Source organism: Terrapene carolina, unplaced genomic scaffold (assembly GCF_002925995.2).
Source record: "Terrapene carolina triunguis isolate 2854851 unplaced genomic scaffold, T_m_triunguis-2.0 Scaffold94, whole genome shotgun sequence".
Lineage (NCBI taxonomy): Eukaryota > Metazoa > Chordata > Testudines > Emydidae > Terrapene > Terrapene triunguis.
Genome location: NW_020664445.1, coordinates 1,483,486 through 1,508,474, shown reverse-complemented (window position 1 = coordinate 1,508,474; position 24,989 = coordinate 1,483,486). Strand labels below are relative to the sequence as shown.

The window sequence follows — 24,989 nt, the reverse complement described above, 5'->3', positions numbered from 1 at the left end:
ATTTCCCTGTTCATACATCCAAAGATTATGGTAGCCCTTTTAGCCACAGCTTCACACTTAGCGTTCATGTTTAGTTGCATTCTCTTCAGTGCCACTGCTTCCCAGTCCCCGCTACTTGTAAGTATGGCCTGCATCAGAGGTAGTCAACAGGTGGACCGGGGGCCAAATCCAGACTGCCAGATGCTTTTGAACAGACTCCAAAATCTTTTTATTTACTTATTATCATAATTGGGTTATTATTATTATTATTATTATTATTTTCTCTAGAGTCTGGACCTTGATTATACCTTGATAAAAAATAATTGATACTCCTGGCCTACATTCATACACAAGAATAATGGGGAGAAAGGAAGCTCTATGGAGCTCTATGGAGGATGTAAAGAGGTAAGGCAGAGTAATTTCTTGAATGAGTCAGTGAATATTTACAAATCTTATTTCTATTTCAGATATAGACTGAATGAAGATAGAACTGTTACAGGACTAGAGACAACCTAAAGAAGACACCTGGGTCATCACTCTGAGGATGGTATTGGGATGATAGTTCCTATGTCTAGATACATTTCTCTTTTTTTAAAAATCTGAAGTATTGGCAGGGAGGAGATAAGAAAAGAGGAGAAATCTCTTTAAACATTTGGTAACGGTAACCCTTTTAAAATGCTTTGGTTTGAGGTGGCATTCAAAGGAGATATTTGATATTCTCCTTAGGATTAAAGGCCGTTAGGCCATCACACTCACATTATCTGGTTGATCTATTGAAAGGAAGTCAGTGCTTATTTCTGCCCTGCAAACCTAGAAAGATGCTTCCTGGCTCCAGAAAAACAAAATGGCTGGTTAGCTCAAGGTCTCATCTGTACTTTCAGTACAAGGAATTCTTTCCCTCCCCTTTCCTTCCTCTAATGAAACAGCAAGAATAAGAAAGCAGGCGATTCCACTTGGATAAACCTTTGAGTATGTCATCTGAGGAATTCACCCAACAACTTAGTCCCAATGAAAAGTGAATAATATAAAGATGGTGCATGTGACAGACATTAGGCTCTTCTGACTTCCCCTCTCTCTCTCCTCAGGTTGGCCTTATGCTGCATATTGTCTTAATTGACCATAATTTTGTCATAATCTTTCAAGGATACAAGGCAAAGCCCTCTCTGATTTATAGGCCCTTAGCACCGTTTGGCAATCGACACTGTGGATGCCTTCTTTCCTCTGACTGAGAGGATGAATCGGAGCTCAAAACGCCATTGTTCTTGTAAATGGTTTTAAGTATCAGAGGGGTAGCCGTGTTAGTCTGGATCTGTAAAAAGCAACAGAGAGTCCTGTGGCACCTTTAAGACTAACAGATGTCTTGGAGCATAAGCTTTCGTGGGTGAGTATCCACTTCGTCTGACGAAGCGGGTATTCACCCACGAAAGCTTATGCTCCAAGACATCTGTTAGTCTTAAAGGTGTCACAGGACTCTCTGTAAATGGTTTTGTGCAACATAGATATTTCATGGCTCTCCAGCTGTCTAGGCTATGCTGTTGTTTATCTTTTTCATGAATACAATCTGGACAAAATGCAAGGAATGCAACAACTTCCTGGTATTTATGGAATATGGCATTTATTTTGGTATAAAAGCTATGTCTTTTCTTGGTATGCCTTTTTCTGTGTGAAGGTACTGTATTATGACTCCATAGAAAAGAACCACTAGTTCTGATATTCTTCTGTCTGGAGAGCTTCTATTTTAAAAAGTGCTACTTCAATTGTTAGGAAATACAACTCGTTGTGCTGGCTCAAAAAGATGGTTTTGTGAGTGGTTTAAAAACATTGGGGTGGCTTCTATACTTGCTGAGGTGTCAATAGGAAGGTCAGTAAGGTCTCTTGAAGATACAATTGACTGTAGCTGCACTTAGCATAAGACCGATATTTGTCTTTTCAGTGTTTTTGCCTCCAGGTTTAAGTCCTGGCTGTTTTGGAGAAAAATCCCGAGTTTCTGAGATTTGGGCTGATCTGGAAGAATTATTCTTGCCCCCACACCAGTATTTGAACTTTAGCCAAGTGGATGTGTTTATTTTCTTCTGTTGCCAGAGCCATGGTCTGGGGCAGTAGGCATCTTTGCTGGCTCCTGAAGGTTTGCCTGGCATCTTTTGCCTACACTTCCAACAGGGGCAGATAGGGAGGCCATAGAGTCTGCAGAACATTCTGCTGGGAATCAAGTTCCAGAACTGGAGGAAGGTAGCTGAAGCTGAACCCTCCCAGTATCTGCTTGTGCCGATGGGTTGAGACCTTAGTGCAGGTTTTCAAGCAGGTGAAACAGGCAGGCAACATACTTACTGTCTTAGATCTAAGGCCTTGGAACTTTTCTTTGGTGCCTTTTCCATGGTGACCTGGTGCCATGGTGTAGGATGGAGGACAGGCCCTGCAGCAGTGCCTCTGAAGCAGAGGGGCCTTGAGAAAAAGGATAAGATCCCCTAGGGAAATGCTCCTGCAGGTCCCCAAGGTCAGAGAAGCCTGGTTTAAAAGTCCAGTTTAGACATTTGGGTAAAGAGGGTCTTTAATTTTTCTTTGAAGGATTCTTGCTCCCTGGTGCAAAGCTGGCAAGCTCTTCAGGAGGGACAGAGCTTAGTCCCGAGTACATGACTGATGAGTCTGATTCTGCCTTCTTGAGCCACAATGGTCTGTGGAGTTGGATCCAGCGGAAAATGGTTCTCCCCATGGAAGAATAATCTTAAGCATCTAAGTCTGAGAAGCCATGCTCAGAAACTTCTATAATGATAAAGGCAACAATCCTTCCAGATGAGGCAACACACAAAAGTCTAAACAACTCTAGGGCTGCCAGAGCTTACTACGTAGTCCTCCTAATTTTTCAGCAGAAACCCCCTTGAGGCTGGGAGTCAATCACTGTGGCTTTGGAATGTGCAGCAGCCCTGAATTCTATACACACTCCCACTTTAACATTCATCTTTTAATTTTTTTTATTATTATTATTTCTAAAGCACGGATTTGAGCATAAACGACATCATACTCCTAAAACTCAGCCAGGCTTTAAACCAAGGCCAGCTCTGCTGGGACAACCAAAGTAGATGTTCATAGCCACTCTTCTAATCAGCAACCTAAGGACTTGTCTATAGGGGAGAGAAATGACTTATGTAGCTATTCTGCAATGGCTACTGCCGAATAGTTGCCCAAGTAGACACACTATTCTGGAATAAAAATAGGCTGGGAAGAGTTAGATTTTTATCTGTAAATGCCAGTAAAAGTCAATTTCACCTTACACATACAAACTGACGAAAAAATATTTCCATTGATGATGATAGAAATTTACAGATAGGCAAAATAAGAAAAATGCTGCTTAAGAACTTAAGAGTTTGATTTAAGGATATTTACTTTGTATATTTTGACATGTGACATTGATTTGAATGGTTATAAAGCTGTAGGTTTTTGAATCTTAATAGCTACTGTCATTAAATTATTTTCTGATTCCCCCCACCCATAATTTCCTGCAACTGTGAAAACTTAAAAATCAGTAAAAAAAATGCTTAAAAATAAACAAACATCGATATTATCCATTGAAATTATACAAAATATAGAAACTGAATTCTGCCATGCCTAAATAAAAATTACTTTATTCTGTGAGTGGAGTAATTATTCTGGAATCAGAGTCACTTTTAGTCTGAACTAGCATGTCCACATGAGAGAGTTATTCCAGAATCAATACATTATAGTGGAATACCTACGTCGGTCAATTTTCCCCACGTAGGCAAGTCCTTAACACTTCTCAGTAACACGTCATGATCAGTGGATTTCCTCACTCATAACACTTTCTGCCCAACCTTTCAAGACAGGCTTAGTTCTTTCCACCAACTTCTCAAAATGCCAGTTAGATGTTGTCCTAGACAAGCATTAATACACAGAGACACAAAGACATATTCAATACTACTGGTCCATTGCCACAATTCCCCATTACAATACAGTTAAGTGTGTCAACAGAGAGAGGTTCCACAACTTCATAACTATTGCTTGCTTGCTCTCTCCCCCACTCCATTTCCTTACTCTCTATTTCCTCATTTAACATGAGAGAGGGGAGAGGAGGATGGAAAATTCCTTTTAGAAGGTGAACTCAACCTCCTTTCCTTGTTAACCATTCTGCACCTTAAAGACAATGGTAAAGAGAAGTCAGATTGTTTCCCCCTGCATTTCCTCAGGAAGGAGATGTTTCAGACCTCTCAAGTCTTGCAGCAGTGGCATCTTCCTTTGTTTTGATCAAGTTGCACTAACAGCCATGTTGGTGCCAGTCTGCCCAACAGAAGGTGACCAATACCATTAAAACAAAACAGCCCCCCCCCCCATTATGGAACGAGTCTTCACTTCAACCAGAAAGCAAGATCTGTAGGTTCTTCAGAACCTCACTTGGTTGCAGACTAAAAATTCTGCTTAAAGACTGAACGCTATCCACCATGGTTTCTTGTATATTTACTTATCTTTAAATTATGTGCTCTAGTATAGCTGAATCCAGGTAAATGTCTTAACTCTCAGATTCTGGCTTCTAGCCAGACTTTAAACAACAACAACAACAACAACAGATTTACTAATCTATGGTTTGCAATGAAAAAAAAATATCCCACCACAGGAAAAATCATGTGCTTTTAACCAAATCTAATCTAATCTTTCCTTGTAGCTATAAATTCAGTCAGAGTGCTTCAGTCCCTAACTTCGGCCTCACACATATACACATGCACATGAGAATTACTGATGCAAACCTTTTGTACAAAGGTGATTCTGAAAAAAAAATAAAATGAAACATTATAAATGGGCTTGATTAATACTCAACAGTTTGCAATCAGAATCAGTAAACAGTTCCTGGAGAATACATTGCCATTTTTAGTAACCACAGTATCCTCCAAAATATACTAGCAGTAACATGATTACTGTTTCATAAAGGCTTTGACTTTCCTGCTATTATCCCAGTCTTGCTTTAGCACATACTTTATATTAGAATCCATTCCAGGAAGCATATGGCAATAGAACTAGGTCAACCATTAACCAAATAACAGGAAGCTGCTCTGCGGAGCACACCCTTCAAAAGCTTGCTTAATGAGCTAGCTCTTCAGAATGTGTCCTTCAGTAAGGTTGAAGCTAACAGTTCCAGTGGATTTCTCTAAAGCTGCAAGGTCACCCAAGTTTGAAAGCTTCTGGTCATGCCCGATTTAGAATGGTTAAACTCATTTTTAAGTGCAAAAGCATCCAGTTCAGAAACAGAGATGATGGACTCCCCCACATCTGAGCATTTTAGCCTGGCTCAGAGAACAGTAGAGAACAGGCTTCAACAGTTCCTGCAGTTTGTGGATAAACACCATCCATCCCTCATTACTCTACATTCCCACAATTTCATCTTTGAAAACATGCATCTCTCACTGTAGAATAGAATACCATGGGGAAGGTGTGTTACCATCTCGTCTTAGTCCATACTTCTCCTTCATAGGCACACAAGTTATCGCCCAGATAAGCAACCTCTGAATCACTGCGGCATTTGCAAAATATAAATTTTGTTCAGGGTTTGTGATCAGTGTTTTTGACTAAGTTCTTTATGGTTTGATTTTTTCAGTGATATGTATCTATCTCAATGGCATGATACAAAAGTTAGTGATCTGTCAAATATTGGCAACAAAGACTCCTGTGGCACCTTATAGACTAACAGACGTATAGGAGCATGAGCTTTCGTGGGTGAATACCCACTTCTTCGGAGCTCCTATACATCTGTTAGTCTATAAGGTGCCACAGGACTCTTTGCTGCTTTTAAAGATCCAGACTAACACGGCTACCCCTTTGATACTTGTCAAATATTGCATTTTCTGAAAATAGGGGGGAGCGAAGGGAGAGGAAACCACCATCCAACATCACCGTTGGCATCTTCAACCTGTATTCTACCCAACACAATCCTACCAGCCAGAGTTCAAGATGCCTAGAGTTCAAGATTCTTATAAAACTATGCATGACACAGTGATTCCAGTCTTCCAGTTTTGTGGTCCTGCTCTTCTGTTTTACGTGTGCTATCCTACTAGAATACTGTGTGCCACACCACATGCAACACAGAGGCCAATAAAGAGAGGCTGTTTTATCAGAAACCTACAGTTATTATTACAAGTGCCACGGAACAGAAATTCAGAAGGTGACATGGGATGAGTTTAAATTTTGATGAATATTAGGTAGCTATATATAAGCACTTAGTCCAGCTAAAGTAGGAGATGAGTTGAGGAGTCCAGTCTCCTCATGGAAATAAAAAGATCATTTGCCAAGTTTCTATGTACTAGTATATAACCTGTAAATAATTTTGTACATGGTAGTTACTGAAGCTTCTCAGATAAATGCTGAGATAATATGGCTGCTGGATTGCCATAAACCACAAACAAGTATTATACTTTGAGAGCTTTAGATGAAGTCACTACCAAGCCATGTGAGTGTAATCAAAGCATAAAGTGGAACATATGAGGACATTAATGTTGGTCTTGTGATATCTTCAGAATAATGCATACTGACTCTTTTTATGCTACGTTCCTTATTTTCTTTTGGGTAATATTTTTATGTAACTGCACAATGTCTTCTTTCTAAAGTCACTACATTACAAATCTTCACTTTGATCTCCCACACCACCACCACAGGCATTAGAAACCACAGGGAGGAGAGATCTCCCAGGAAGGTATGTTGTCGTTATGTACAGACCACAATTCCTACAGGCAATCACAGAGTCATCATCAAGACATCCTTTGCCTAGTGTTACCTGTTTTGTGTATTTAATGCCAGAAACAAAAAAGGATATCTATTAAGAACATTCACTTAGATGACTGCTCCACAACACTGTGCCATGAAGACTCACTATGAACTCCAAAATCCTTAAGAAGCTCTCTAGCATCCTACCTACTCAATACTTATAGGTCACGCCCATTCCTCTGGTGTCATGTGCTGTGGATTCTACTGGTCTTTCGGACAATGGTTGTAATTCCCAGTCATCAGCTAGAGCAAGTGATGATAACACAGAAAACAGCCAGTATGTGCGATCATATGTCCCTGCAGATTGCTTTATATCTTAAGCCAGAGCTCCTTGCTGAAACAGGCTAACTCAATGGAAGACTGCCAACTTTGCTATGGGTAAGATATTATTTTAGAAGTTATTTATAATCAGCCATTCTCACAGTGAATCACTTTTTTTGTTTAAAAAAAAGTCAAATAAGATTTCTTTAGAGCATTTCTACAACACAGAGAAGTTTGAAGGAAAATATCCCAAGCAAAAATCTGGGAACAACATGAAACATTATTTCTTATTTATGATGGGGAAAACACACCTGATTGTGAGTTCATCCAAAGTGTGCTAGGAAGTTGTCAAATAATACTGAAAACACAAGACAACCAGCCAATGGAAAACAAAGCTTTGTAGAGTGAGAATTATACAAGATGTGATGAAGGAACCATATCTTCTATTATTAAAGTAAGTTCTCTTGGCTCAGATATATCCTTGAACTGCCTAGTACAGAAATAACTACTGCAACCTGGGATTATTTTACATAACTAAGAAGAAGTTCTGCATTGGGAAATGCCAGTCCAGTTCCAGATAAATTGTTCAGTGTCATTTTTAGTTGAGCTTTAAAAACAACCACAAATATATACTGTAAGCACAAGTCCTAGACTTGCAGTACTTCAACCAAAAATCTTCTGAATGGAGCCAGTGGAGTGAGCAGAAGGGTGAAGGGATGAAGTTATTAGAGCACAGAACAAACAGTCTTCCTAGACAGATCTCATTTTATGTACATCTCCTCCCCTCCCCAAAATGCTACTGGAAAAACATACCTGTGGGTTGACTACTTCTGTCATCAGCTCTCAGGAACGTCTGAAGCTAGTCATACCTTGCAGGGCTACCACAAAACAGCATCCAAGACAAGTATTCATTCAAGTTAGGCTGTAATAGTATTCCTTCAAAACCCCACTGAACAGGCAACAGAAATTGAGAGGGCTCTGGTTATGAAATACAGCTCTGCCATGCCCATTACTGAGTAAGCTCTGGTATACTCCATGCTGTGACTACAGGAAGGTGTCTCCGGTTTAAAAAAAGAAAGAAAGACATTTCCTATTCAGCTGACAGAAGAATCCACAACACTGCAAGCCACTAGGCTTTTGCAGTCTGAGTCAACAGAGTGCCGGGCAAGTTCATTTATGAAGTCTCCTCCTGCAAATTTATTCACTCCAGTGATTGTATTTGGCTTTTAGAGGGTTAATTTGCCTCTGGCTTTTACAAAAAGGGAAAAAGAACCCTTAAACTGTAGGACTTCCCTGTTAAGAGGGAAAGCAAAGACAATTGTGACGGTTTTCTATGGTTACTTAGCAATTACATAATTGCAAAGTCTATGCAGTATCACTTGCAATATTCTGTACCCTTCTTCACTTCACAGCTGCAGTACAATGTTCTCAAATGATTGCTGCTTTTGAACAAACTGTCTCTGCACTAAAGACAAAAGGATCTACAATGAAACTTCATCTGAAGCTCAAGACTCACATGACTAAACCCTTCTCATTCTCCAGATTTGTTCAACCCCCCCCCCCCCTTTTTACCCATCATACATGCTTTTGGAGTATACTTCAGTTGTTTAAAAAGACAGGTTCAAAAAGAGAAAGAAATGAAATCCTGCTGGGCTGAAGTTTTCAGATGACAAAGCACAAGGTAATCATGTAATACTGAAATGAAAGCAACATAAAAGGAGAAGATGCAGAGGGAAAAATCTATTTAGGCTTCCTGCACTGGCATGAAATGGCTGCTTTCCTTCTTACTGCCAGCTCCAATGCTTCATGTTGACATTACACATCCTGTACTGTAGATCCACCCCCATGCTGCTGCTTGCCCAACAGAATTATCTCCTGCGTCACAGCAGTGGTAACAGGACTGCTGGCTCTGCAGATCTGAAAGCACCATTTCAATGCTTAATACATGCAGCAACTGGACACATTACCAGATATTCTTGGTTGGTTTGTGCCACTCTCAGCAATACATTACTCGGCCTAACCTTCTGTTAACCAGATGGTCTGTTCTCCCCTTGGGATCAAACCATTAAACTTTATTTTATTAAATTCTATCAAAACGCAGGGACAGTTTACAGCAGAATGTCTGGTTCATCTCCAACAGGGTTGCTAAGATAAAAATAACTGGAAATACTGCTTCACACCAACAGGGAACAAGATCTTTTGGAGTAAATATTTAAATGATCTGCCAGATTAAGTACCATAGCAGTACAACCACATGGATAGCAACTTATATTATGTACATACACACACCTCTAATTACAAAGGGCCCTGGTAGCATTTTCCCTGATCAATTTTCATTGACAACTACATTAGTATCTATCATAATCACTTATAATTCAAAACCAGCTCTTTATAAAGTAACTTGTCAAAATCCCCAGCTTCCAGAAACACCATTATAAATACAGGTGATATGAAGTATATGAACACCATCTACTGAGCGCACACTCAACAGAACAAAGGGAAAGTTCTTTTAAGCTTCATCCTTATATGAAATCACACCTTAGGGATATGCAGGCACTAAATGAAATCCAACTTAAGAATTTATCAGACAAATGCCAAATTGCACTCCCCTACCCGCAAACCAAAATGCAAAGTGTGGGAATGCAAAACATGAGGGGAGAATGAATAGAAGTGAAAGAATTATCTATTGCATTAGCACTTGTTAGAGAGTGTAAATGAACTCCATCAGTCTCCCCATCCGCAAGCACCAATGAACAACTTATGTATTTAGGTGGTAGCTGTTGAAAATTAAGTGCATTTCGCATTTAAGATGTCATTTCCAAGCGCATCACTGCAAACCTCAAGAGTCACACTCTGTGGAACTAAGGGTCTGGTCCTTCACACATTTACTCACATGAGTAATCATACTGAAATTCAATCAAATCACTGGGACAGCTCACACGAATAAGCTACACACAAATAAGCTTTTGCAGGATAAGTCCTCATCTTCTGCTGTTTTCCATCATACTGTAGTAACCAGAACATGGAAAGGTAGCAAAGGGGTCTGACCAATTAACAGGCATCTGGATATGAAGCTTCCTCTGATTTTGGAGGTAAACTTGTGGGCTACAGAATAGCAAGCATTGCTGTCAACAGGCTGCTTATTTCACCTGTAAAGAAGACTAGAAGTTCTCACTATATTTAGATGGCAAGTGTAAGAATATCCAGTGTAGCAATTTAGCTCCATCTACCTTTAAAATTTCCCAGATAGAAGAAAGTAAATGTTCTCCATTTTTTATGTCCCAGTTAAGATACTACCTCATCATAATCATATGACTGAACTCCATTGCCATGGCATACTAAACTTCAGTATACGGTAATGAACCCTCCAGAAAGTCATTCCATAATCTGAAACATCATCTACCCTTCAAACACACTAAAAATAGCTTACTCACCCCTTGAGGTCTCAACAGCCCATCTGATATTACAGTACAGTATTAGCAAAACTAAGTAGACATGAACGCTTAAAATAAACATCTCCACAGAGAAGATCGGAACACGGGTAAGCAGACCCTACATTACTGTACATCACTGAAGCTACATGAATAAACCTATGGAGAGCCATTTAGCACTGGAAAACAGGGGAGGACAGCCAAGTGTTTAAATGGTGCAAGTAAAAAGCAGAAAAAGTTTCATGTTCATTTGCATATAAGATTTGGTTTGCTCATTTCAAGTCAAGTACCACCCTGCCACTGCAACTTCTGATTCAAGGCTTTAGGTTGGATTGCATTTTCTAGTTGTGAAACCATAATTAAAATATTAACAGTTTTAACATGATTCCTTGTGACCTCCTGATAGCATAGCACATTGAAAGCCTTATATTCCTCCTTATTGAGAGCTATGGAGTACATTGAGGAAGGGAGAGTGGAAAGAAAGGTGTATGGTATGCTAACACTTGTGTTATTGCTCTGTAATCTGTGATCTGATATATTAATTTTAAAAAATATTTTCAGGTGTACTTATTTATTCATGCAGTTGGGAGACCCCGATATATTGACTCATTCCTCCCAACAGTTTCAGCAAGTAATAATATTCTGTCCTTGAATGAAACGTCTACCAGATCTTACCTGATAATAGAGCATCTGATGGCAGAGTCCACATACTCCCGAGAAGGAACTTTTTCTTTATCTAATGGAAAGTGTCCAGTGAACTAATTGCTTAGCTAGTCAGCTATAACCTCCAAAGAGGCATGCTTTTTATTTTTCCTATCCTACAACCACTGGGCCAAGAGGCCAGAAGAGGCATCGTATATGTTGATTCACTTAATGGCTGTAAGTAATATTTACCTCCAGGGGGCCTGATAAAGTTATAGTCTCTCTACATAACTACTATCATACACAATGCTGTTTCACACAATATGCTTCATCGTAGACAAGGGAACTTGACCTCTCTATGACCTGACAAAGCTGGAAGCTGATATCCTTTCTCCCCCATTCCCTCCCCCCAACAGAAGATAAAAGGTCAATAGACCAAAAGGAATTGATACAAGTAGACTTGATATTACATGAATTTAACTTTCAGATGCACTTCTGACCAGGAACTGAAGCACTTCCTTGCTTCATTGTAAGCTCTGGCCTTTGGAACTGTACTAAGAGGATAGCAACCATTTAGCAGTCAGGAGCTAATTAATTAGACTGAGAACTCTCTGGATACTCTTGTAATATTTAACACTCGCTAATTTCCTTAAACTGAATGGAGGACTGTCCAAAATACCTGAACTGGTCCTACTACACATGTGGGTTTCAGAACCTGCCAATAGTGGTACCTCTATATCCTGTAGCTAGAGCAAATTACCAAAACAAAGACAAGCAAGAGAAAAACTGAAATGCAAAGATGAGAACTTTCTGTTCACCAGAACGAGACAGTATCAGTATTTCTGTTTTTCAATTCTCTGTCATTCCCCCCCTGCTTTTCGCAAAACAAATAAACACAGAGGAAAATACTGATTCTAGTAGAACAGCAAACTACTTACACATACCCCTTTGTTGCTGCTCCCTTCCTGAGCTGCTCAGCCCTACCAAGCCACTACCAAATAAAGAGTTACATAGACACAGTGTGTATATTTTTAGTCTCCTCTTCCATACAAACCCTAGCTAGTAATACACATCTGAAAACAGATGATCAGTCAGCACAACTAAAGGTTCACTGGATGAGTACTTGTGTGGTAGCCCAGTGGTGCTAAATGATAAATAATGAAACTTGTGGGCTTCTATAGCACCTTCCATCCCAGGGTCTCAGAGAGCTTAACAAGCAATGGTCCAGATTCTGCTCCTCTTGCACACAATGAATAGTTCCTTACTCTGAAGGGGATGCTAACTATTTCTATCTCAAAATGAGTAAAAGTGGCAGAATCTGGCCCCGTGAGTTTAGCCTCTCAATATCCCTTCTGACATGGATAAGTGTTATTTATCCCTGTTTTTTAGAGTGATTAGGGACAAAATTTCCAGAAACAACCACTAATACTGGATTCCTCCATTCCACCAGAGATCACTTCAACCCAATTTTCAGAAGCATTGAGCAACCACAACTCTAGCTGAAGCTGAGAGCTAGGAGTGTTCAGCACCTCTGAAGAAACCAGGCCCAAAAGGTCTCAAGTTAGGCACTCAACCAAAAAAAAAAAAAAAGTCTGGCTACTTTTGATATTTTGGTCACAAATGATTTGTTCAGCTTCACACAGGAAGCGTCTGGCAGAGCTGGGAACAAAAACTCATGTTTGACTTATTGCTCTGTGCCTTAACCATCATTCCTCCGTACGATCTCAGAAGTTTCTAAGAACATAAGAATGGCCATACAGGGTCAAACCAATGGTCCAGCCAGCCCAGTATCCTGTCTTCCGACAGTGGCCAATGCCCAGATGCTTCAAAGGGAATGAACAGAACAGGCAACCACCAAGTGATCCATTCCCTGTCGTCCAGTCCCAGGACCTGTCAGTCAGAGGCCTAGGGACACCCAGAGCATGCAGTCGCATCCCCGAACATCTTGGCTAGTAGCCATTGATGGACCTAGCCTCCATGAACTTATCTAGTTCTTTTTTGAACCCTGGTATAGTTCTGGCCTTCACAACATCGCATGGCAGAGTTCCACTGGTTGACTGTGTGTTGTGTGAAGAAGGACCTCCTTTGGTTTGCTTTAAACCTACTGGCTATTAATTCCATTAGCTGACCCCTGGGGTTCTTGTGTTATGTGACGAGATCAATAACACTTCCTTATTCACTTTCTCCACACCATTCATGATTTTTATAGATCTCTAACATATATCCCTTCAGTTGTCTCTTTTCTGCACTGAACAGTCCCAGTTTTTATAATCTCTCCTCATATGGAAGCTGCTCCATACCCCTAATCATTTTTGTTGCCTTTCCCTATACTTTTTCCAATTCTAACATATCTTTTTTGAAATGGGGCAAACAGAACTGCACACAGTATTCAAGATGTGGGTGTAACATGGTGGCATTTATATAGTGGCATTATGATATTTCCTAACTGTTCCTAACATTGTTAGCTTTTTTGATTGCTGCTGCACATTGGGCAGATGTTTTCCGAGAACTATCCACAATGACTCCAAAATCTCTTTCTTGAGTGTAACAGATAATTTAGATCCTATCACTTTGTATGTATAGTTGAGATGATGTTTTCCAATGTGCATTACTTTCCATATATCAACATTGAATTTCATCTGCCATTTTGTCACCCTATCACCCAGTTTAGTGAGAGCCCTTTGTAACACTTTACAGTCAGCTTTGGACTTAACTGTATTGAGTAATTTTGTATCATCTGCAAACTTTAACACATCGCTGTTTACCCCTTTTCCCAGGTCATTTATGAATATGTTGAACAGCACTGGTCCCAGTACAGACCTTGGGGGACCCTGCTATTAACTCTCTCCACTGTGAAAACTGACCACTGACAAAGGAAACTCTTTGTTTCCGGTCTTTTAACCAGTTACTGATCCATGAGAGCACCGTCCTTCTTATCCCAGAATTGCCTACTTTGCTTAAGAGCCTTTGGTGAGGAACCTTGTCAAAGGCTTTCTCAAAGTCCAAGTACACTTTATCCACCCTTGTTCACCCTTTGTTGACCCCCCCTCAAAGAACTCTAACAGATTGGTGAGGCATGATTTCCCTTTACAAAAGGCTTGTTGACTCTTTCCCAACATATTGTATTCATCTATGTATCTGACAATTCTGTTCTTTACTATAGTTTCAACCAGTTTGCCTGGTACTGAAGTTAGGTTTACTGGCCTATAATTGCCAGGATCACCTCTGGAGCCTTTTTTAAAAATTGGCGTTACATTAGCTATCCCTCAGTCATCTGGTACAGAAGGTAATTTAAGCGATAGGTTACATACCACAGTTAGTAGTTCTGCAATTTCATATTTGAGTTCCTTCAGAACTCTTGGGTGAATACCTGGTCCTCAGGACTTACTACTGTTTAATTTATCAGTTTGTTCCAAAACCTCCTCCTTTGACACCTTAATCTGGCACAGTTCCTCAGCAGTGAGGACTGATGCAAAGAATTCATTTAGCTTCTCTGCAATGGCCTTGTCTTCTGTGAGTGCTCCTTTAACACCTTGATCATCAGTGACCCCACTGATTATTTGATTCCTGTTTCTGATCTACTTTTTAAAAAAAAAACAGACATTGGAATGTCCACTTCATATACTGGTTAGCAGAAACCTTCAGTGAATTAATCAACTTCATGAGTTATTCTAGAACTTTTGTTTAGCCCAAGTTAGGAAATGTGGAATTCTTGGAGCTGTCAATTTTAAATTAACAACAGGAGGAAGGAGGCAGAAAGGGAAAAAAATGTTTACTTTTCTTTTAGTTTCATCACCAGACAGCTGAACTCTGACATTCAGACTGCAGTGAGCCCTTTATTAATGATCCCTTTCCCAACTAAACACTAAATTAAAGTCTTCAACAGATAACTAACTTTCAAGTAGTTAAAAGGTAAATATACCATGCTCTACAAGTAAAATGGCTCTGCCCTCTTGATCTGAATCTCCAAGCACATGAACTTTTGCATCTTAGCTATTTTGTTTCCCTTTTTAAGCAATAATTCAAAAAATTTCATTTGCAACAAGAGTACAGGATTTTTCTTCCCCTATCCCCAGACCCCCCACCTCCAATACGCACACACTTCTATCTTAGCCAATAATCAGACATTTTGGCAATATGTGGAAGTGAAGTCTTTTATGGGCCTCCTACAACAAACCATCATGGTTTGAATCCATTAGCATTGCAATCAATGTCCACTTTGTTGTATTCCAGCAGTTTTGGCCCATTTAATCTCCATCCAGAATGTTCCGGAAGGTAATTCATCCGATGACCAGTGATGTCATCCCAAAGTAACACAGTTTGACCCGAAAAGACACAAGGGGAGGGGAGAGGAGAGTTTGCTCGTTCAGCTGGTGCAGTGAAGCCCTTATTGTCCAGTAGATCATGGAAAGAGATTCTCTCTATATATATATATATCAGAAAATTCCATTTTTAGTATGTTTCAGTAGTCTTCTCCCTCATTATCATGAGCACAGATTTCTCTCAGTCTTCCTATATCATTCTGCCTCTTAACATCTGCTTTGTTTTGTCTCACAAATCATTTTAATGCCTCTCTACCCCACGCAATTGCTCTATTACCAGCAAGTTTCCACTACACATAATTACGGCATGCCTTAGCCTACTTTTCTGTTGGCTGCACAACCCTGCCTATTTTCTACTTGTGCTGATGCTACTGTTTGCTTTTCCTGACACTCTAATCCTTGCATCCTTTGAAGGCCTTATTTCCTCTACCTTGACAGCAGCTGGGATTCTAATTCTCAGGTCCCTTCCAAAGCTTTTCATTAGCAATAGCAATGCAATGGTTTAAATATCCTATTTCTTAATCTTCAGATCAGGATCGAAGATGTGCTTGTAAGATCTCTTGCAAACATGCCATATTATGCTGCTACCCATTCCTTTTCTTAATAATTGCTAAATTATTAAACTGCAAACATATAGCATTCATCGGAGAAGGGAAAAGGCAGCCCCACAATGTATGGGGTGAAGGTTAATTGTTCCCCACACCCACAAGATCCTGGGAGAGTCCCATAGACTTCAGCACAAACCTAACAATTCAGTTTTATCTTCTTCCCAATTAAAAATATAAGCATCATCCATGGTGAAAACTGGATTCTTAAACTGACAGGCCTACTCCCTTGTGGTGATGCAGGTCAATCAAGTGCTTCTAGAGTTATTTGGCTTTCACTACATTAGCCTTGAAATGGTCATTACCCAGTTAAGTTTTCCGTAAGTCCTTTCTAATCACTGATGACATTGTTGCTGTGACTACAGCTCTTTGCCCAGACTGCATCATCAAACCTTTATTCTTAGAAGGAATGTATGTGACTCCCCATCTGGGAGCAATAGCTATGTGCCTCAGGATCTCTTGCCTGTACTCTCTTTTAGCACAACATAGTTCCAATAGCTCGGCTTCCTTGAGGGATCTTCCTAGCCCACCCTTATCACAAAATACTAAGCCTTTACAACACCAGCCTCACCCAGTTACATCATGAACCACCTTCAGGGGCCAACTGTGCATGGTCATCTTCCATGGTTTCATCAACTGCATGCAGATTGTCCAAAAACATTGGGGTTTTCAGCACAAGGAGAAAAAGGGAGGTCAGAAGACACAGCTTTTTGTTGCTCTATCCGGGATTGACATTCAATTAATTGAAAAAAGAGAGTGGGTTATGTCTAGAGAATAAATACCAAGTGGTCCTGACCTTCCACCATGGGTGGGGGGGAAGTTCTTTCCAAATATAGCTTAAGAAAAGTTTCTTCAATTAGCAATTAGTCAAGAATGGTTTGAGAATATTGCAATAATAAGACAGTGCCCCAAGTGAACAAAGCAATGCTACCAATGAAAGTATTCTTGCTGAAGATAGAATACAGTAAAAATAAAAACCGCAAATGAGCCTGGGTACTTGCAAGTACCTGGAAAATGAAGATCCACTTTTGCCGTATCTCAAAGCTTCTCTAATGCTGTGTTTGTACTGCAACACGAAGCTTCACAGAACTCTAAGACAACAATGGCAAAATGTTAAATCTTGTGGTCTTGTTTCCAAAGTTAAAAGAAAAAGAAAAAAGAACCTCATTTGACTTTTCCCCCCAGTGTTTTCAACCTCCCAAAAATAAGCTGAGTAGACAAAAGAATGCTTCCAAAACACAAGGCATAAAGGAAGTCTGAATTCTTATAAATCAAGTCTCCTCATTTGGAAGCTTCTACTAAGCCCTTTTCACTACAACCAACAAGATAATTATCATAAGTCAAGCTATCTCCCTTCCTCCCCCTTTTTCTTCTTTCAGCACTGGCATACAAACCATGCTATTTTAACTTCTTTCCTGTTCTCCCAGTTCTTCTGGAACATTTTATTTTCAACAGTCAACTCGTTTGGAGAAGTGCCATGCTGAAGTTCAACTGTTTACAATGTTAACTATGTCTCTGCCAGCAACTGAAGACTTGCATCACACCACCTTCTTCAGACCCTCTTAGATTAAAGAATTTGTGTTCCTTGGTCTTAAACATTTTAGAATATTTAAGCAGTCTTAACTCCTATCTCAACCCTGTTTTTTCTTCAGAATTACTTTCGCAGATAGAAGTGTAAAGTGGGCTCCCCCTTACCCCCAACAATCTTTAGTTAACACTTTCAAGGTTTGGTCTTCAAATCCCATAGGCTCATATTACATTTACTATTATCTGAAAGATTTCCATAAGAATCATTTCCTGTCACCAGCAGGATAGTTCAATACTCCACTGTGTTTGAAGAAACACTGATGTTTAGACTAATGGGAACAGATATCTTTTTGGAAGCCACCAACTAGAAGTTCAGAACAAATCCACTCTCTTCATTATTAATGAAAATTATAGAATTCTGTCACGGGTAGAAGACTTGGAACAGTTTATAAAATGTATTCTTTCAGTCCAAGAGAGCCTACTGGAACCTTCCAGATAAATATTGCTATAAGGCTTCCTCCCTGGTGTGACAGAACAATAGCACAAAGTTCGGTAAAACAAATTAACTTAAAATTACACAAAAACTTGATGTGCTCTACAAACTTTTCTTCCCTACAACTAGTCCACCTCCCCAAATTACTCTTTGCAGCATTTTAGCTTAACAAAGTGTTGTTATTCTTGGTTAGTATACAACTAGGTGTGTATTTTTCTTCCCTGAGTTTGGTCAATTATAGATTTATAATAGGACGAAGCTGGTTAAGGAATATTACATAGTTATTTACCAATTTTATAGATTACGTCCTTCTTTCACAGTTTAAAAGCTACAAAGCAGTGTTCTTTAGCTTAATTTGAGAAATTACCTGCAACAACATACATAGATAGTATTAGAGCAGAATAGAACAATCTTAATTCTTATTGTAAACCTACATGTGCTTATAGAAAGTCCACACAACCATCATGGGAGTAGCTTTTTGCTCACTAATCTGTTTCTGAGAGTTCGGCATTTCAAGAAGTGTCTTTGTTTTTTGGAATAACCTTCCTCAAACTGTAGCTTGACCTATAATAAGATTTTAGTACTTCCTATTTCCTTTCTAGAGCTAAAATTAAACTGTCCATTCCTTAGGGCCCAGCATAACATCTGCCAGATGTCTAAGTATCTATGTGGAGCATTTTCTCCTAATACTTATCAGCCATCCTCACAATCAGTTAATGGCTTCCAAATACCAGTCTTCCTTTAAGTCACAAACCAATGCAGTAACATGATTAAATCTCTTTTTAGCTTTATTGAGCTACAACAATAAATCCCCCCCAAAAAATCTTACACTTCTGTTTGTGATTGTTCTAGTTTCCATATCAACCAACCAATTTTGCACTCACATCAGATTGTTCACATTCTGAACCCATTATATATACACATTAATATTTTTTTATTTTTTCTGGATAGTGAAACAGCATCTCTTCTCTCTACCAACTTGAAACATTCAATAGTGCTTTTTTTACATTCCATGTTCTTCAACAGCACAGCTCATGGTGATATGTGCTTTTATTAGATTTGTAATTAATTATTGTGTAAACCAAGGAACAGAGAGCATCAAAGTCAAGAGAACAACTGTAAGGTACCCCTATTAGAAAATAAGACATTCTTTCTGAAGTTACTTTAAGGTTTACCACCTTTTCAATACTTATCAAGTCCATTTACTGTGATGTGAATTTCAGTTCCTGCTTGGAAATATCCAAGGTAAGTATCTTCACTAGAAGGAACATTCTTGTGAGAATAAGGCCATGTCCCTCCAAACATGAAGAGTGTCGTGTGGTATTTTACATTCATAGTGACTAATTTAGGATTTTCTACATTGCCATTACTACAACATGTGTAGTCAGCCCTCCCTTAAGGTACTTCATCTTAAATCTCATACCTAGTGCAGGATAACACTTTTCATGTTCTATAACAATGGTTCTCAAACTCGGGGTCGCGAGGTTATTACATAGGGGTCACGAGTTGTCAGCCTCCACCCCAAACCTCACTTTGCCTCCAGCATTTATAATGGTATTAAATATATTTTAAAGTGTTTTTAATTTATAAGGGGGGGTCGCACTCAGAGGCTTGCTATGTGAAAGGAGTCACCAGTACAAAAGTTTGAGAACTACTGGTCTATAGCAATGAATTTAAGCTCAGAACAAACCCTTTGGTTTCTCTCATTTTAGAAATTCACTGCTTTTTTGGCTATGGAATGTATATATCTAAAAATAGTTTCACAGTTATAGGGATGGGAGAAGGACAATGAGAACCAAAACCAAACTTATGGAATTAAATGAGGGCCTTTTCATTTACTTCAGTGGTCACTGATTCAGGCCCATACCACTGATCGGACAGTAAATGGATTTTCCTTGTTTTTCATTCAGTTTCAGTGTAACCTTAAACACATCTGAAATTAGTGTTCCAAAGTTCATCCCACAAAAGTGGTGTTTCAAAGAAAGACACATATGTTTGCAGCCTTTCAGAAACTGAGCCAGACACACTGGCAACCAGAACTCTGGAACCACAGTTCTGGTTAGGTGGTAAAATGTTACACGTAGAACATATTGCACGGGTACTACCATTTCAAAAAAATTGGAAGTGATCAAGAACATGTTTTTTAAAACCTTCTAGCAGCTACAATCACCAAGTTCTTCTCCAACAACTACCATCTCCAAGTATTTCTACTTTTGTGTGTATTTTATCCTACGACCAACATATTGCTTTCTTGAGCTCTTCCAAATATTCTGAACGCAGTACAAAGCACATTACTCACACCTCTCTACTGACCCATGCTTTCAAACTGTGTATTGTAGCTCCTTTAAATGCTGCAATGTTTTAGGATTCCAGTTTGCACTTTTGAAGAACTGCATAAACTCTGCAACCAATCTGCAAAGGTTGGAGGGGAGAGGGTGATGGGACACCTGCCATCCTTTTTTAAGGCTACCCTAAACTATTCCATATAAAAAGGTGAAAAGAAATAAGCTTTGAAGAAATATGCCATCATATTTTTTTAAGATCTTAGGTTTCCATAATGACATTAAAAATAAACCAGAACACCAATGTTGCTAGACAGTTTCAGAAATAAGCATTTTTAAGACACTGAAAACATGAAAGTTGTTGGATGTTTTTAAGTCAGACAACATGAAGAAAAAGAGAAACCTCAATGAGAAACCGTATCTTTTATGGTACCTTAAGAACCTTCACCTTCCTAGCCTGCCCCAAGGCAGCTCTAAAAGCTTTGTGACATTGTAAACATGTAACCAAATTAGTTGGCAAAAATGTTTCATTTTAATGTATAATGTATCCAAAAGAAGGAATGTTGGTGAGCCTCAGAAGTGAAAATGCTCAATATAAGGCTACCAACATCCCCTTAGCACCTTAATGACTGACATTTCATGGTGTTCTGCAGAAGAACCTGATCAGCCTCAAGTGAAAGACACTTACCTCCAAATACTTAAGAAAAATTAGGTCTTTGGCCAACTGAATCAACATCTCAAATCCCATGAAGTTCAACCAGAAGAAAAATCTAAAAGGTTGACTTCAACATGAAAATTGGAGAGAAAAAAACCTCAGGATGTGTTTCTCTGTGTGGATGAGAGCCTAAGAAATTTCTTCCATTTCCTTATAGAATGAAGTCACAGAGAAGAACCATCAAAATGTTGCACACTGAAAAACTGAAGAACCCTTAAGGGAAAAAATAAACTATGATTAAGCCAGCCATTGCCAGCAAAGCTTCAAAAAATGGAGAGACATCCATAATGAGCACTTCCCATCTCAGCTTTGTCTACTGGGAGCCTGCTCTCTCTCTCTCTCTCCTCCATTTTCTGGTGGAGCTACAGAACATGACATGGCTTACCTGACTCAGATCACAGCTCTCTGCCAAACTAGTCACTTCCTCTTAGACATGCAAGCCGCTTCATGAGACAAACAGACACACACGAAAAGCAGCAGCAGAAAGCCCCCAAACTTGAAGGTCTTTCCAGTTGCTGACATTAAAACAAATGAAACTTTTTTTTGTTTTGTTTAAAAAGGAGGAGAGGAGGGAGGGATCCTATCATAGCTCATCTATAGGGAGCTTCAGGAGGATCTCACTCTGTGTAGGGTAGAAACTACAATGCTAAGAGGAAAAGAAAGGTTACTCCAGGAGACATAAAAAGCTTGGAGACTGTGTCTGCATGGGGGGGGGGAGCTTTGTGTTGTGGAGTCTGGACTGGAACCAAAGCAGACAGCTTGCAAATGGAGGACAGGGAGATAAAGGAAGGGAAAGGGAGAGGAGGGAAAGCTGCTGGGGGGGAGGCTCTTTCTTCCCTGTGTGACTGGAAGACAGAGACACCCGGGGAACTGAGCAAGAAGTGAGGCTCTTTCCTCCTCCTTTCTCTCTCTCCCTCTCAGAGGAGAGCAGGAGCGTGTGTAATGGCTTCTCCTCTCCAGCTAACGCTGTCCTCCTCCAAGCAACCCCCTTCAGAAACCACCAGCCCCCCCGGAGACCCAGCCGGAGACCCCCACATCCCAACTTCAGGAGAGGCGGAGGGAGGGGGGGGCGAGGAGGCAAATACCTGGGCGAGGGACCAGCGTTGCACCAGGGGAGGAGGAAGAGGAGAGAAGGAAGGAGAGAAAGAAAAAGAAAGAGGTCACCCGATTGCCTGGGTCGTGCCAGCACGGAGCTTTTCTCTCCTCTGTGTCTCTCCCGTCTCTGATCCAAGTCCACACACCCAGGCACCATCCAGTCCTAACACATACACACATCCATCCATCCCCCCAGCTCTGCTGCTCTCTCACTTATCGCCCCATATCCCCCCCCCTTAATGCAACAACAACAACAACCAAAAATTAATTAACCGCCTTCCTCCTCCCACCACCACCAGCACCTCCTCCTCCTTCTCCATGCAGGAGACTTCTCTCTCTCTTTCAAACAAAACACCCCCCTTTTTTCTTTTCCTCCTCGCCTTCCTCCCTTGGTCGAATGAATGGATTTCAGAGGAAGACGGGGTGGTAGAAAGAAAGAAAAATACGGGCGAGAGAGAGAGAGATGATCTCTCCAAAGCCAAACCGGAGATGGATTTTAATTGCAAGAACTTACAGTAGCGTCCCGAAGCTGCTGCTGCTTTCTTCTTCTCCTCCTCCTCTGTGTCTAGCTCTTCTTCTTGTGTTTGTTGTGGAAGTTGTTATGTGAGTCTCATGTGCTCCTTGCCAGGTCTCAGCAATGGAGGATCGCCATCTTTCCCTGCTTTTCCCCCCTCTCCTTCACTGGCTTGCTGCTGCAGCTGCAGATGACCTGAGATATCCGTCTCTCTCTCCCTCTCTCTCTCACCCTCTGTGTCTCTCTCTGAATAATGAGCAACCAGAGGGAGAGAGAGAAAGAAGACAATCTCCTCTCCTACCACACAAAACGCAAGAGCACCAGGGGGTGCACGAAGCCTTTCTAACAACAACAACAACGTGGAGGGGAAGAGGAGGAAAAAAGAGAAGGAGAAAGAGAGAGGAGGAAAAGGCAAGAAGAGGGGGGAAAGGGAGGGAGGAGAGAGGAAAAGAAAGAGATGGAGGAGGAGGAGAAGATGATGCTGATAGAGGAGGTGGTGAAGCTGGAGGAGATTAAGAGAGGGAAGGTGGTTACAAAGTTAAGGTTTGGGACATGGAGTCACTGAGAGGCCAGCGCGAGGACGTGGAGGGGGGAGAAGCGATCTAAAGAGCTTCCCATTCCAAGCTGGTGCCTTCACACCGCCTCCTGCACAGAAGTGCTCATTAGCCCTGGCGGTGCTGAGACAGCCCGCTCGGATGGATCTCGCCTGCTGGGTCATAGCTTTCTACCAGCCCTGGCAAAAACCGGTTCCTGCATGCAGATGTGCCCCTGAGCTGATTCCCTCAGACACATCCATCTAGAGGCTAATCTTTCCTGAGCTGGGTAAAGAACATAATGGAGCTGGAGGTTGCAAAGTATAAAACCAGATTCACCACGTGGTTGGTTTTTAATCCCCCTTCCAGCCTGCATTTGATGTGGAGGAAAGAGACTCGAATTGTCCATTGCTGGCACGTATTTTGAAGTCTTCTCCCGGAAATAAAGACTCTGCCATTGCTAGTTTTTCATTACTCATAAGCATGTAGGAAAAAGAGAGCTTGTAATACCGAGCACCAACATTACTTTCTAGATCTGAAATGTTTTGACTGGGAAAAATCCCCTACTTAAAATAACTTTTACACCTTCCAACCCCAAGTTGTCTGCACGTCTGTCGCTGAACATTTTAAACCTTGGAAAGTAACAATCAAGGTTCATAATGATCAGGTGTCATGATGTTGAAGGCATGAAAGCAAAGATGAAGTTGCTATACCCTGATTTTTTGTTTAGTGTAATCGTTCTGAGCCACCTCTTTTGCAAATAATTCCACCCCCACCTCCACCCCCACCCCCACCCCCACCCCTTCTTTCCATTCCGAATCAGAACCCCCTCCGGCTGTAATCTGGGGCCGGGAGGGGTACCGTCTCGCAAAATCAATACATTGTAGTGATGCCACAGCAATCTAAGTGCAAGGACATGACCATTCATCATTGGCATTTCTCTAGTCCTCAAGCTGTGTTGTGCTTCATATGGCTAGGAGAGGAAGTAGAACTGTAATTAAAGGTTCTTTTGATCGGGCTTTAGTTTGGGCGAACAGGAAGAGCCCTTTTGTGGTTGGAGGGCGGGACGGAGAGGATCTTAAAGGTGCCAGGGTTTTATTCGAGATATGGAGGTGGTTTATTACAGCTCTGTTCTCTTTAATAACCCAACTCAACAGCTAAAGAACAAGCGAGAAATGGAGACAACGGCTAATCAGATCATGCCATGTAACCATCAGATATGAAAACAATATAGCGTCTCCCATGAGCTCATTCAGCGTTCTCAGTTAAAGCAAAAAGCAGAATTCTCCCATTAACTCTTCCTCCCGCTTAAACCAAAAAGCGAGAATTCCCACCAAGTGCTGCAGACATGGGAGGAAGGAGAATTACTGGGTAGAAGGAGCGTTCTGAACCCCCTGGGAATTCACACGGACTCTGGTGGTTTCACGCAGACAAATGAAGCGGACACCTCCTAGGAAGCTGATAAAAGAACATTAGGGAAGGGAGGGACTGGCTTTCCGGCTGCCAGGATGTGCATGTGTTCTGGCAGCAAGTTTCTCTAAATCAGCCCTCGGCTTGAAGAGAGCGCCGGGACTTTTACAGGATCTTTGACGTCCCTTCGGCGGCGGAGCGGATAATGTCCCTCTTTGTCTTTAATGGGGTGAAAAGAACCCCTGACTCCTCCGTCAGGCTACACTCCAGGAAAATAACAACCGTACATCGGGACCTGGGACAAAAATCTTCAGTGAGGTAGTTTCTCGATTGCTTCTTTTCACTGCGGTGCCCCTCAAAATCTCAGCCCTTGAACGGATCTGGCCTCTCGGTCCTAGAATCCAGTTCAATTGCCAGG

The 24,989-nt window shown here is 40.8% G+C and overlaps 1 protein-coding gene across 5 annotated transcripts in view; it reads right to left on the bottom strand.

Moving 5' to 3' along the window:
* ZNF462 (zinc finger protein 462) overlaps window positions 1–22,829 on the bottom strand; it is a 106,872-nt gene extending 84,043 nt beyond the window's left edge. For 4 of the 5 annotated variants that reach the window (XM_024203284.2, XM_029911315.1, XM_029911313.1 and 1 more), the window contains exon 1: window positions 22,629–22,829. The gene's annotated coding sequence lies outside the window, so the exon portion shown is untranslated. Of the gene's footprint in view, window positions 1–20,992; window positions 21,075–22,628 lie in introns of those variants that run through there. The other variant, XM_024203291.2, reaches the window with a different exon arrangement.
* Window positions 22,830–24,989: the final 2,160 nt, after the last annotated feature.